Here is a 15,774-nt window from a genome sequence, read left to right as displayed (position 1 = left end):
AGTTATACCCTCTATTTCTAATTTTCTAGTGCCTACCCTTAAAATTTTGTCAGTAATCCCTTGCATTTCTATAATACTTACAAATGTTCAGTATCTATATTCATCCCATAACTCAAACTAAGAACAGACTAACTGCCTGCCACTCCCTCCTTCCCTCATCACCTTCACCCTGGTATCTCCCATGTTTGATAGTATCTGAAATTTTTGTTCTGGTTTTTACTTTTTAAGCATTTTTTAGAATAAGCCACACGTTTTACTACCTTCTTTTCACTTTTTTGTGTCTTCCCTATAGATTCGTTATTTGGTATTTGGTTGCATGTGAGATATTCAGTCGTATGAGGCCCATCTCAATTTCATTCAGATACATTTTGAGGGAAAATAATTACATGCTTTTATCCTACACACATTGAGAGTTATTTGAAAGTGTTTAAAAAGTGATTTCATGAAGGAAAATATATTATTTTGTCCATTTTATCATTTAGAGATAAGTTTGGCTTTGTTTAACCAAAAATCCACAAAAACATTGAAATGTATTTTTCTCTCAAGTAAAAGAAAGCCCAGAGGGAATCAGTCCAGGTCTAGTGTGGTCACTGCATGGTGTCAGGAACTTAGCCTTTTTCTATCTTGTTGCTTCACAGAACATGGTTTCTGTCCCCAAAGCTACCTCATGGTTCAGTATGGCTGCTAGGACTCCAGCCATTACATCTCCATCAAGGCAGCAGGAAAGAAGAAGGCAGAAAATGTAGGGCACCCCATCCTTTCAAGGAGACGTTCCAGAACACAATAACTCTATTTATAAGTTACGCCTAGCTGCCAAGGAGGTTAAGAAATGAGGTGTTGTTTTATTTTTTTAACTGGATGACTATGTGCCTACATTAGGGCACATTATAGTGAAATTTAAGAATAGCAGGAATCAGTAGAAAATCCTAAAAGGTTGCAGAGAGTAGAAAAAGATCACATTAAAAATAAAGGGTCACATTCAAATGACTTGGAATTAAATATGTACAGCAATAGGGGCTTCCCTGGTGACACAGTGGTTAAGAATCTGCCTGCCAATGCAGGGGACACGGGGTCGAGCCCTGGTCTGGGAAGATCCCACATGCCGCGGAGCAACTAAGCCCATGCGCCACAACTACTGAGCCTGAGCTCTAGAGTCTGTGAGAAACAACTAATGAGCCCGTGTGCCACAACTACTGAGCCCACATGCCTAAAGCCCCTGCTCTGCAACAAGAGAAGCCACCGCAATGAGAAGCCCGCGCACCGCAACAAAGAGTAGCCCCTGCTTACCGCAACTAGAGAAAACCCGCGGACAGCAACGAAGACCTAACGCAGCCAAAAATAAATAAATAAAATTAATTAATTAATTTAAAAAATATGTACAGCAATACAGGAAGTTAAAAGACAACAGAGCAATACTGTTAAAAGTGTGGGGACAAGGACCTACTGTACAGCACAGGGAATTATATTCAGTATCTTATAATAACCTATGATGGAAAAGAATCTGAAAAGAATGTATATATATATATACCTGAATCACTCTGCTGTACACCTGAAACTAGCAGAACATTGTAAATCAACTATACTTCAATTTGAAAAAACAAGTCTGTGGGAAAATGTTCTCCAACTGAGAATTCTTTATCCAATCATAGCCTCCAGTGAGAGGGTTTTTTTTTTTTTCGTCATTCACAGGAGACTACTGAATGATGCAGTTCACCAAAATGAAGAAGTAAACCAAGAAAAAGAAAGACATGGGATCCAAGAAACAGGAACCCAACCTAGCAAAGAGGTGAAGAAAAATTCCAGGGTATTAGCTGATACAATAGTTACCACATTTGAACATACTGAGAAGAGAGAGATTTTCTTGTCTGTAGCAGAATTTGAGTATGGGTTAGCACTTCTCTGCCGACAGGTATATAAACTAAGCAAATAGAAATGAAAACCAGTACTAATCCAGAGGGAAGAAAAAAGAATTATAATCATAACACCCTACATGACTTAGCTGTGAATAATATTATAATAATCACGCTAACATAAGCACCCAGTAGTGATTTTAACCAAAACTTGTGATAGAGCTATATTGGAGGATGGGGGAAGAACAAGTACATGTGTTTGGTGAGGGAGAAAACGGGCAGAGAGAGCTAAAATCTAATTTTCCATATTGAAAGTCAATAGGTAATTCTTAAAACTGAGAAATCAAGAAATAGCTACATACACAAGAAACTGAGAAATACAGAAGTAAATAGCGAAGAAATAGCCAGAACCATTGAGAGTTTTATTGCTTTGGGGAGTAAAAATTTAGAATGGAAAGAGACAGGGTAGCAAACTGCTCTTTTACCCCTAGCAATACTTTTTGTCTATATGAATGTGACAGTTTGCTAGACAATATAAATCAAATCTATTTAGATAAATATATTAATGCCAGGCACTTTGGGGTTACTTTTTCTTTGTTGGCAGGGGAGGTGATGGGGAAAGGAAGGTATCTTACATGCTAGCCAAATACAATAATTCTTCCAAAGAAGAATTGGAAGGCTGGTAAATGTTCTGAGTCCGTACTTGTCTGATATGGCTTCATTTTACCTCACATTTGAATGATAATTTATGTTCAAAGCCATTTCCCCTCAGAGCTTGGAAAATATTGCTTCATTATTTTCTTGTATCCAATTTTGCTGATGAGGAGTACGATATCAATCCAATTCTTGTTCCTATGCGTAGTGGGTTGAATAGTGTCCCCCCGCCAACACTATGGGTGTCGTAACCCCCAGCACCTGTGAATGTGACCTTATTTGGAAAGAGAGTGTATGCAGATATAATTAAGTTAAGGATCTTGAGATGAGATCCTTCAGGGTGGACCTACGCATAGTCTAGCATCCTTATAAGAAGAAGAGAGAACACAGAGAAGAATGCCACGTGAAGATGGAGGCAGAGGCTGGACTGAGGCAGCTGCAAGCCGAGAACGCCAAAGATCTCCAGGAGCCAGGAGACAGGCATGGAAGGGATTCTCCCACAGAGCCTCCAAAAGGAACGAACCCTGCCAACACCTTGCTTTCCACCTTCTGGCCTCCAGAACTGTGATAATTACACTTCTGTTGTTTTAAGCCACCCAGGATGTGAGACTTTGTTATAGCAGCCCTAGGAAACTAATACACATGTATATCACTCTTTTTCTCTCTGAAGGTTTTTTGGATTTCCCCTGCATCTTCAGTGTTCTAAAATCTCACTATAACATGGCTATGTTTGTGGGTTTAAAATTTTGCTGGTCATGCACCAGCCTTTTAAATCTTAGGACTTGTGTCTTTCTTTGGTTCTGGAAAAATTTTCTTCTTTTCTTTGAGAATTGCCTCTCCTCCATTATGTCTATTTTTTTTCCTTTTGGTACTCCTTCCTCACTTATGTGTCCTCTGTGTTGATGAGCTTTTCTTTCATACTTTCTATCTCCTTACCTTTTGCACTGCATCCCTGGAAAAATCCTTGCCTTGATGTTTCAGCAATTCTTCTTCCTTCATCTGTGCTCATTCTGAAATTCAGTCCAACAATTTTGAGATTTTTAAAATTTCAACTAACAAAATTTTGATTTCCGTGATCTCTAGTTTTCTGATTATATAAATCCAAAAGCCTCTACATCTTTTAGATAATATTTTTTGGTTGGAAGAAAGTTATAGTGTGTCCTCAGAATGCCATCATCTGGTACCTTCTTCAGGCCTTCATATTTCTAGTCAGGAGAAGAGTCCAGAACTTATCTTCTGATTCTGATATTTGCTGCCGTTAATTGCACCCTTGCAAGGAACCAGGGAATTTGCTGAGCATATAATCATCTTATTTAATATTCACAGCAACCCATAAGGATGGAAATATTAATATCTCCATTTAATAGATGTGCAAACTAAGGCAGGTAGGGGTTACTTGCCTCTGATCTCAGTCTACCTAGTCAGTAGTCAGATGGAATTTGAATCTAGGTATGGCTGACTCTGGAATCCAAACACTTGGCCACTCTGGTATTTTGCCTTAAATTATGTTTCATATGTCACATCCCATCTCTAGATATCAGTTTGGCGTTTGTTAAAGGAGGTTAGTGTAGAGCAGTAGTTCTCAACCGGGAATGACTTTGGTCCCCAGGGGATACTTGACAATGTCTGGAGACATTACTGATTTTCACAACGGGGGACGAGAGGAAGGTGCTTCTGGCATCTTGTGTGTAGAGGGCAGGAGTGCTGCTAAACGTCCTACAATGTTCAGCACAGCCCCACACCAAAGAATGATCCGGGCCCGAGTGTCAGTACTGCCAAGGTGGAGGCACCCTGGCATAGAGCCCTGTGAGCCCGTGGGTGACTAGTTCAAAATGTCAGTGGTAAGTGAAAAGCTGAGTGGGCCCAGGTTCACCACTGTCATGAGAGGACAGACATTAAAGGTGACAGACTTGTCCCTCCCGTGCCAGAGAGCTGCGGTGGCCCAAGATTCTGTCCCCAGAGGTCCCCAGCCTCCACACAAGCCCCCTAGCACCAAGTTGACACTCACTGCGTAAAGCCCTGTCAGACATAACACAGACCCTGACTACACGATGGGGTTTCTCCCTTTGTTTCTTCTTTCTCTCCATTTCAAACAGGCAGCCATGCCCTGGTCTGCTTCTTGGCCCCAAAGATTCTTGCAGCGTGGAAAGCAGAAAAAGACCCAGGAAGAGGTGGCTGGAAGTGGCAGTACCTAAGGGAGGGGGGCAGAGCAGGGGGGCACCCGGCTGTGTGGTACACCTGCGGAGGCCAGCCCCTAGGCCTGGCAGTCCAGCCTTGCCCAACGTGCTCAGGCCCCAAACAGGCCTCCAGGGCAGGGGGACCAGGGAACCCTCCCAGGTGGCCACAGCAGCCTGGAGCAGGACACACTGGAGGCATTGTACTGGGTCCCTGGGACTCTGGCCGGGGGCCTGGGGGGGTGGGGGGCACCCAGCTGTGCTCAGGGTAAGAGGCAGTAGCTAAAGCACCTTTCTACCCTGTCTGACCCACTTGCCAGGCAGGCACTTGGGAGAGCGTGAAGGCAAAGCAGGAAGCCTGCAAGCAGAATGGGGAGGGGGTCTGAGCCAGGCCCTCTCCGCCCTGTGGTTGGAGCCCCTGTGGCCAGAGCAACTCCAGAGGTGCCCGGCCTCCGGGGCCCCCGGGGGCAGGCGCGTTCTTCACCCTCTGGCACCTGGGGACTTCTTTAAAACTACCCGCCTGCCTCCCCTGTCAGTCCCACCAGAGAAACTTCATCTTGTTCAAATGAATGAAACACAGGCAGAGAGTGGGACGTAGGGAAGGCCCTTTGGAGCATGTCCTGGACCCAGTTTGACCAGTCAGACAGTGGTGGGGAGGTGAATCAGCCTGAATTTCTCCTCCATTCTCCCCGGGCTGATGAGGAACCAAGGCCAGGAGGCTAACCGGTTCCCAGTCGGAGCCCCGTCCCCCGAATCGAATCCGCAGGAGGGTGCCTTAACTCTGGTGGGCCTCGCTCTGTGCAGAGACAAACGGGGGAATGAAATCTCAGCTTATCAGACCCTTTTTTTCAAACTCAAATCCCATTTCCCTATTGACCCACAGGAACACCTTGGAGATCGTTCATCTTCATTTCTGATTGGTTTTCTGTCAATATTTCCCTGCCTTGCCCCACCCCAGCCTTTCCATCAAGTGGTTAATGAGCTGTAAACAAACACTTGGATGCGGGAGGGGGGTGTTTTTCCAAGAAGCCTTTTGAATAGTGGATCAAACACACAGACACACAAGCAGCAGCCTCTTGTTCTGCTATAGGTGCATGTGTGTGTTTAGTGTTTCTCACTTGGGGTCCGCAAGGCTAATGACGTGAGGGCAGCCCCTCCCCTTGCCGAGGGGAGGTAAGTAGCAGCTACCCAACTTGAAGGCAGTGCACCCAATAAGCCCGACATCTCTCTCCTCTGCCTCTCACCACCCCATAGCTGCTTCTCCTGGTTAAGGGCTCCAGAGGAGCAACTGTACAGGAGGTGGCCGAATCCAGGAGCACAATGTAGGCATGTTTGCCTCCTGGCGCCCGGCTTTAGCTGGAACTGAGCCTAGGAAAGTTCCAACCTGCCCTTCCCCTGTGGGAGGGGAGGTCTGGGTGGGGCACCTCGGCGGTGTCCCGGGGGCCAGAGGGGCCTGGTTTTGGAAGCTCCCAAAGATTACAGTGGACTGGAGAAGACAAGCCTGACTCCACAATCTGGTCTCGTGTCACTCTGGGGATGTCACTCAAGACGCCTCACTGCAGGGGTCTCAGTTTTCTCACCCATCAGAAGGGGTGAATCATTCCTTCCCCGCCTACCTCCTAGGCGGGTTCTGTGGATCCGGGAACACAAGGCTTGGGAAAAGACTAGAGGTGTCACAGATGTCAGAGAGGTGACCATCCTTCCCTCGCCCAGTCCCTCCGGCCCCAACGCCCCCGGGGTCCCCGTCTGTCCTCCCCACCAGCCAAAGCCCAGGAGTTTTCCTGCTGCCCGCCTGAATGTTAACACGCAGGGGAAACTTCAAGGAAAACATACAGCTGATAAAAATTTAATGCTATATGTAACAAAGCAGAATGAATATTTAATCCGTGCTTTTATGCGAAACCACATAACCAACCGGCCTCACGCGGCGGCGAGGGCGGTGCTGCCCCTACCCGCTCTCGGCGCCCGGCGCCGGCAGCGAAGCAGTTAAGCTGCTGGCAACAAGCAGCTCCTAATAAACACTCGGCTAATTCTGTAGGAAAAGCGCTAATTAGAAAAGCAATAATAATCGGTGTAATTGCTCTAAATTACCCTCCTAACACAGAACTGCGCTCGGAGCCGGGAACGCAGCTGCCACCGCCCAGCCAGCGCCCCGCGCCCCGCGCCGGCGACTCCGCGCTCTGCTGCCCCCTGGTGGCCACCGCGCGCCGCACCAGCCTGGCCGGGAGGAGCGGCCACGCGAACCCCGGCGCTCGGGCGCCCTCTGGTGTCCGAGTTGCCGCGGTGACCTGCGGACGGGCCGGAGGCTCGAGAACCTGAAGACGGTTCCTCGGCTTTCTCCTCCGCCCGCCCTCCTCTCTCCCGTTGGACGGCTGACAAGGAACCAACATCACCTTGGCTGCACTCAAGGAAGAGAGAACGAAGTCAAAATAATAATGGAATGAAGGGACCTCTTAAGAGTTCTCAGGATAGTGCGGATTTGGGGGATTGCTTTGGGAATGGGATTGGAACAGACAAGTCCAAAGAAGGGGGGGCCTTCCTCGAGGTGGGAGCTCTGGATTACAGGGAAGATGGACTGCTCAGGGGAGAGGGCCAGGACAGCTTCTGAGAGCCCAGCCCCACGTGAGCGTTTGGAGAACCTTGGATGGGCGGGACTGCTTTTGATCGGGCCTGAAATTAACAAGGGTGCAGCGTCACTCCCGTGGGTTTATGGAGCCCTGACGGGCTCTCTCAGAGATCATGCCCTTCCCTGCCTAAAGCGCTCCTGGGGTCAATATAGTTTTCCAAGTGAGGTGGGACCTCAGCCTGTGTGTCTCTCCCAGCCCTCCTCAGACCAAACCACAGGCCCTGTTGTGCGGTCAGGCTCTCTGCTCTGTCCCCTCGTCGCCCCACACACACTGGGGCTGCTGGCGGGCAGGCTCCCCGCTGTGTGCGCAGAGCCTGCGGTACGCTCTCAGTGACGCTCCGTGAACAGGCTGGACGCCAGCGTGGAGGGGAAGAGGGGGCCTTCCGCTGTAAACCTGTAACCAAGGTTTCCGGCCAGAAGCAGGGGAGGGGTCTCCGAAGCTCATGGGACAGAGGACCCCGACAGCTGGGGGTCAGGAAGACCTCGGGAGGAGCGGGCAGCTGATGCTAGAGGTGGATAGTGAGGACCCAGGGGTTCCGCCAGGTTCTGGTACCGGCTTCCCCCTCAACATGGGGAACGGGAGGGGTGTGCGCCAAAGAAACCCAGGATACCGCTCCCCTGTCCCCAGCCCTCACTTATCACCAGACCCATCCCAACGTCTTCTGTTTTTAAAGCAGGCCGAGGGGGAGGCTGCGTGAAGGGGGGCCGTCCCTCCCACCTCGGCTGATGCCACAGACGCTGTGCACGCTGCCCCCTCCTGCCTGCCCCGGCATCAACCGCTAGTCCCCGAGGGTCTTCCCCTCCCGCCTCCTTCCCTCAAGCTTGGCACCTGCAGTACTTCAGTCTTGACGGAAACCTAAGGACCAAGGAGAGACGGTGGCCCCCTGCCGGCTTCCGCTCACCGTCTCACCTCCAGGCCTTGCACCTGCTGTTCGCTGCCTGATACACCGTCTCCGCTCCTCTGCTCCTGCAGGAGTCACAGGCACCGGGAGGGCACAGGGCTCTCCCTCACCTCTCCCACTCCTGGCCTAGTTCTGTTCATGTACTGATTTTGCAGATGAGGAAACTGAGGCTCGGAGCAAACGGCTGGAAACAGCCAGTGAGTCAGAGCCAGAGGAGGAGCCAGGCCCCTGGGTGCCCAGGCTGGCTCTGTGCTTCTCCTCTCAAACGGCCTTACCGTCTCAATTCCAGGGCAGGCTTGGGGGCAGCCGGGTGGTGGCATCTCCACCTGGAGATTGCTGACAAGGGCCTCCGATGAGGGACCCCTGTACACACACAGAGACAGACAGACAGTGACATTTCTGAGGGGGTCTGTGGGCACATATAACCTCTGGACCACTGCAGAAGCTTCCCTGTTCCCATCTGTGCCCCCTCTCCTAGCCCATCCTCCACAGAGCATCCAGTATCCTGGTAAAACATGAGTTACATCACGTCATTCCTCACTCAAAATCCCAATGGCCCATCTCACTCAGAGTTAAAGCCAGGTCCTTCCAATGGCCCCCAAGGCACTGCACGCTTGGACCCCAGCCTCTTCCCCTCCCCTTCCCACTCACTTTGTTCCAGCCACGTTGGCCCACTTGATATTCACAGACACCAAGCACAGTCCTACCTGGGCCCTCCCCTCTGCCTGCAATACCCTTTCCCCAATAGCCACATGTCTGACTCCATCCCAGCTTTTCGATGGCTACTCAAATGCCCCTCCTCAGAGAGGCCTGTCCTGATCACTGTATCTAAGAGAACATCCCCATCATGCATCATCCGCTTACCCATCTTGGTTTCTTTCATAGGACTACGTCATCTGACATAATTCATATCTATTTATTTTTGTCTCCCTCACTGGACTGGAGGATCCATAAAAGCAGGTGTTTTGCCTTTTGTTCACTCATGTAGCCTCACATCTGAAATAGTGCCTGCCATAAAGGGTGAGTTCAGTTAATGCTTGGTAAATGCTAAATTAATGAAACAGTCATAAAATCACAAAGAAGTGAATTTCTAATGGTGTAATTTCAGACAGTACATGAATAGCTATTGGACACAACATAGTACGGGGCACATAGTAGGTGCTTGAAACAATCTGTAGAATAATGTGCCTTCTTGATGTCTCTGTAAGCACCCTTTGTCTCCATCTTAAGGCAAGTGGTTGGCTTACCCCCTCATTAGGAAAGCATTCAATATACAATTACCATTTTTTTTGTTGTTGGATGGTTTGTTTGGTTGTTTGGTTGGTTGATTTTCTGACAATGAGTACCTGTGGGGCACTCCCTGTTCTCTTCCCCATGTGAGGTTCAAGGAAGCACACACAGGTGACACCATCCCTCCTCCCAATGGACTCTCCTGACTTTAGGTGCCTGGACAAGTCAAACAGAAAATTTAATTTCCAACTAATTAGCCCTGAATTTGGTGCCCCTCATCAAGTTTCAGGACTGCCCCACTCCCAAGAGAGGCGGTTTCCCCACCCACAAGTGACCAACATTTGACACAGCTTCTGTAGGGATGGAGACAAAGGCCCCCCAGCTCCACTATTGTCTCTGCTCTGAGCACACAGGCAGGCAGACACAAAAGCCTGATGAATTCTTCATGACCCTCTGAAAGGGTGGTTCCCCCAGGCCCCTCCTATCACTGGCCACAGGTGGGCCCTTGAATGGAGAGCGACATTATCTTCCAACCAACCAGTTTCCTTTCTTGAATCTTGAACAGGTCTCCCTGAATCTCCTCCCCTTAGAGATGCCAACCCTGCAGTTTGGCTGAAACCAGAATCCCCACCATCAGGTCAAGGCAAGGTCACCCCAGCATCCAGAGGAACTCGCCTTCCTTCCACACACAACACTTGATGCTGAGCAAAGCTTCTGGGGTTTGCAGGGGGGAGACCCTGGGTCTTGGCAGGGCTGTTCCCTCCCCTGCTCCAGAAAGGGTCTCCAGAAGAGATCTGCCCCTCCTTCCACAAGGAAAGGCCTGGGGAGGAAGCGCCCTCTCCCAAGCTTCCTCTTCATCCCCCAGGAGTCCTGAAGGACTGGGCCTGAGCTGAAAGGGGCGGCTCTCCCCCGTGGCGCCCTCTGCTGGTGGATCCCAGGAGGTGTGAGGAGTGCAGGTTTCATGCCCTGTCCTGACTGACTGTCCAAACCACACTGTCTTCTGCCCTCAAGTTTCTCCCTCACCCAAGAAGTCCTTGAAGGAAAGAGGCAGCTGTTCTCTGGCCAAGTCCCTTCTCCAGAAATAAGTGAAGGGAGGAAGGATGAGGCCTGGGGGAGGGGCTGGATTTGAATTAATGAGCTATGTACTTTCCTTACCCTACAATCACGGCATTTGATGAAGCAGCCAATTTAACTTAGCTGTGGGATAATTTGTCATGAGGTTGTTAGGATGGAGAAGCTGGGGTGGGATGAGGAGGGGAGGGGGCAAGGCAGGGCCAGACAGAATAGGGGGCTTTCCCGTCCCCCTTAGAAATCCTACCAGGGAAGTCCCACTCCATGTACCAGGAGCCCAAGGGAGAGAGTGTGGACAGGGCAGGGCTCCTCAGGGGCAGAGCTGGAAAGGATCAGGGAGGGGGACAGGGCTCAACCAGTGCACGAGAGAGCCCCGGCCAGGCAGAGGGAGCCGTACCTCTCCTCTGAGGACAGGGGTGTGTCTGTGTAACTCTCCAAGGACCAGGACCTGGGGTGCTTCATATGGATTTATTGGATCTGTATAGTCCGGGGATCAATGGATGGATGGATGGATGGATGGATGGATGGATGGATTGGAACCAGGGATCAATGAGTGAGCTCCACCCAAAGCTTCTATGCATCTCACAATGTGACAGAACCAGGACACCTGGCCTTATTTCTGTGTCCCAGCCTCGTGCTTCCATTATAGCCAAACATCAGATGACTCAGAGTAAGATGGTCCTTAGAAGGAAACTCATTTTCAGATATGATAGGTGATCACAGGTCCTGCTTTGCCCTGCTAGCTGTCCCAGTTTCCCCCTGTTGTCCCAGGGTAATTGTTAATAATACTCCCTTTTACTTGTCCTGGTGTGGACAGTACACTCTATGGTCGCCTGCAGAAGAGGAGACAGGAGAGAGGCAGTCACCACCCACAGTGTCATCCGTGGTCGCGCTCGGGTCTCCTGATGTCCTAGGTTCTTCCTGCTAAACTGAACCATCCAAGCACCAAGGCCTGGCACTCAGCTCCACAGAATCAGACCTCATCTGCCCACTGGGACCTTCATCCTCCAGGAAGCCCTCCCTGACCCGGACAGCCCACATCTGAGCTCTGCCGTCCCAGTCCTGGGCACTGACCGTGTTTCTCCACCAAAACATGACTGGGCAGGCCCTCTCTACCAAGAGCTCTATACGCTGCTCTTCTGATAGCCTGTGGCCCTGACTCGTTTCCACCCCACTCGCTGGTGAACCCCTTCTTCTGACTGCCTGCTTCCTGGCAGGCAGCATCAGGCACCAGTTAAGGTGATGGATTCTCTCTCCTCCCTTCTCTCCTCAGCAGGTGTGGAGTCCCCCCTTCTCACCTGCCCCAGCCTCCCCACTTCTGAACTTTCCCACTGCCAGGAGCTGCAGGAAGCGTGCCTCTTTCAAGCTGAACTGGACACAGCCTCCGTCCACTCTCTGGAATGTAGCACCACCTAGCGGCAGCCGGCTGTCTGACAGTGCCACAGCGAAAATTCGGAGTCAACTAGTCTTCATGGAAAGTCAACCATATAAAGGCATTATGCCAGGCCATCGGGGGTGGGCAGAAGATCAAAAAGAAAAGCAAAAACATACAAATAAACAAACAGCTAAGCCATGCTCCCTGCACCTGAAGGTGCCTGCCTCGCAGTGGGGAACTGAGCCTAACACACAGTGCAGTAAAAGCAGTGCAGTGTGATGGTTCTGAGTGCAAGCTTCTGAGTAAGACATCAGGGCTTCAAAGCCTGACTCCAGCACTTACTAGCTGTGCTACCCTGGGCATGTTGTTTAACTCCTGTAAGCCCCAACTTCCTCTTTTGTAATGGGAATAATAAAAGTCTCTCTCTCAAAGGGACGTTGTAAAGAACTGAGCTGAAGGATGAAAGCACTTAGCACAGTGCTTGGCAGACAGTAAATGACTTTTTAAGTGGATGCTATTATTATTGAGATGATAAAATGATTAATTCAGGCTAAGTGTTGTAAGAATTCAGGGAAAGGTCAACCCAATTATGAACTGGAATTATGACAGAGAACTTAATGGACGAGATAGAGCATTGAATCAGCCTTCAGGAAATGCAGGGTCTGCGGCCATGAGCAAGTCAGTAAACTTCTTTCAACCTCGTCTTCAAGTGGGGATAAGACAAGTACCTGGAGGTAGAGAACTCAAGCAGACAATTCTTGGGGTAACATCTTTCAGCGATTAACACAGATGGCACAGCTACTATGTGCCAGGCTTTGGGGGTTCAGAGATGAAAAGATAGTCGCTCACTTCAAAATCACAATCTGGTTCACGTCACAGAGAGAAGAGGTGGTGGGCTTCCTCACACCATCCTCTAATCCCACCCCAAGACCCACACCAAATTTGGAAGGCCAGGGTGAGGGCCTTTGTTAGTACTATGTCCTCAGCAGGCAGAACTTCCAGGGTCCCACCCCCCAAAAAGGGCCAGGTGTTTTGGAAAATCAGATGGCACCTCATCATCAGGTCACAGGCCCAGCTATTTCCTCTCAGGCCGCTCCCCTGCAGGGTCTCCCCAGCCTGGCGCCCTCCCCGCCCTGCTCTGATCCAGAAACTATGCCTGGAATGTAAAGTTCCAACTTGTTCACCAATGGGGCAGGCACAGAATTCAGCGCCTGGTATATATTGTGTTCAAAGATATTTGTCAAGTGCATGAATGAATTAATTAAAGCTTTAAGAAAATAACTCATTGTAGGACCCGTTTTCTTAGGCCTGGCAAGAGCACACAAGGCCTTTCACAACAATTGCAGCCCTTAGAGTCTTCATCTAGAAAGCAAAGTACATCAGAACCTGTGTTTCATTATTAGCCTCCAGCTGCATACTTTTAATATGCCCCACTAATCATTTAATCTGTGTCCTTTTGTCCTCCAAGTTAGATGATAAGTTCCTTGATGGGCAGGAACTTTCTCTTATATGCTGAATTTACAGTGCATGGATTTCCCACCATGACTGCACCATCCCTGGATGCCATGCTAAACTTATTTTTCAGAGCTTGTGTCAGAAGAGAATAAAGGTGATGGTTCTTTGAGTCAGGGTCCTTTCTCCAGACTTCCTGACCTACTTATACAATAATGGGTCAAGTGAAGATTGCAAAATACCTGAAAATTTTAGAATGATGAGCAAAAACTAATAACAGAAATGTAAAATACTAAATATATGTTTAATATGCTTTATATTCAGAACATTAACAGTGTTAGTGCAATGTGATAGAGAACACAGTTGCCAGTAAATCGTGGGAAAGACAAGAATGCTTTTATTGTACAATAAGGTAAAGACAAGATTTAGGACATCAGGAGAAAAAAACTGAAAAATATTTTAAATTTTTAAAATAAAAATTCTAGAAATGAGAAGTAAAATAACCCAAATTAAGAATTCAATGGATGGCTTTAACAGCTGATAAAGATAAAGGTGAAAAAAGAATTAGTAAAAAGAAACAAACATCAGAAAAATTAATCAGAATGAATCATGGAGAGACAAAAAGGATGGAATACACATAAGAGTGTAAGAGAAATAAGAGATACAATGAGGATGTCAATCACACATGCAAGTGGAATCCCAGAAAAAAGAGGATGAAGCAGAAGCAATATTTGAAATCTCAAATGATTGAGATTTTTCAAAAGCCAATGAAAGATTTAAAGCCACGTAGTAAAACTGGTGAAAAACAAAAACAAGGATAAAATCTTTAAAAGGAGCCAGAAAGAAGAGGAAGATTATCTATGAAGGACCTCTTGATAGAAAGATGGCAGCCAGAAGACTATGGGAAGATATCTTCTAAGTGTTGAAAGAAACAGCTGCCAGCCTAGAATTCTATACCCAGCAGAAGGTATCCTTCAAGAATTAAAATGAAATATTATGTTTTTATTTCATACATCCTAAAATTTAAATGAAAAGGCAAAGGACCTAGAATTGCTAAATCAATTTTAAAAAAGAAGAATAAAATGGGAGTAATTACTCTAGCCAAAGTAAGGTTTACTGTATTTCTACAGTAATCAAGAAAGTGTGCTATTTGTGGAGGGATAGACACACGGATCAATGGAACACAACAGAGAACCCAGAAACCCACGCAAATATGCCCAACTCATTTTTAACAAATGTGCCAAATCAAATGGAGGAAGGATGGTCTTTTTAACAAGTGGTGCTTGAGCAATTGGACAGCCATAGGCCACACACATACAAAAAAGAGCCTCAAACTAAACCTCATACTTCATATAAAAATTAATTTTAAATGGATTGTGGCCACAAAGCAACTAAGCCCGTGCACCACAACTGCTGAGCCTTCTCTCTAGAGCCCGCGAGCCACAACTACTGAGCCCATGTGCCACAACTACTGAAGCCTGTGCGCCTAGAGCCTGTGCTCCGCAAGAAGAGAAGCCACCGCAATGAGAAGCCCGCGCACTGCAACGAAGAGTAGCCTCCGCTCACCGCAACTAGAGAAAGTCCGCGCGCAGCAACAAATATCCAACACAGCCATAAATAAATTAATTAATTTATTTTAAAAAATAGATTGTGGACTTAGATGTAAAATATAAAACTCTTATAGGAAAACATAGGAGAAGATCTTCAGGACCTAGGACTAGGAGAAGAGTTCTTAGACATGACATCAAAGCATGTTTCGTAAAAGAAAAAAGTTGATAAATTGGACTTCATCAAAATTAAAACCTTTCCTATGTGAAAGACTCAGTTAAGAGGCTGAAAAGACATGTGTCAGGCTGGGAGAAAATATTTGCAAACCACATACCTAACAAAAGGTGTACAAAAACTCTCAAAACTCAACATTAGGGTGGGAAAAATGGATGAAGGGAGTCAAAAGATACAAACTTCCAGTTATAAAATAAGTAAGCCATAGGGATGTAATGTACAGCATGGCAACCATAGTTAATAGTATTGTATTGCATATTTGAAAGTCGCTAAGAGAGTAGATCTTAAACTTTCTCATCACAAGGGGAAAAAAATTATGTAACCATGTATGGTGATGGACGTTAACTAGACTTATCTGGGTGATCATTTCATAATATATACAAATATCAAATCATTATATGGCAAACCTGAAACTAATATAATGTATGTCAATTACACCTCAACATTTTTTAAAAATCCAATTAGAAATTGGCAAAAAAATGAGGAAATTTCACTGAAGGGGTCATATGGGTGGCAAATAAGCACATGAAAGGATGTTCAACATCATTAACTGTTAGGGAAATGAAAATTAAAACCTCAATAAGTTATCATCACATACCTATCAGGATGGCTAACGTAACAGTGACAGCAGAGATACTGGATCCCTCATACCTTGCTG

This window comes from Eubalaena glacialis, chromosome 15 (genome assembly GCF_028564815.1).
Source record: "Eubalaena glacialis isolate mEubGla1 chromosome 15, mEubGla1.1.hap2.+ XY, whole genome shotgun sequence".
In the NCBI taxonomy this organism is placed as follows: domain Eukaryota; kingdom Metazoa; phylum Chordata; class Mammalia; order Artiodactyla; family Balaenidae; genus Eubalaena; species Eubalaena glacialis.
The sequence above is the reverse complement of the archived record's forward strand: the minus strand, read 5'-3'. Positions refer to the sequence as shown.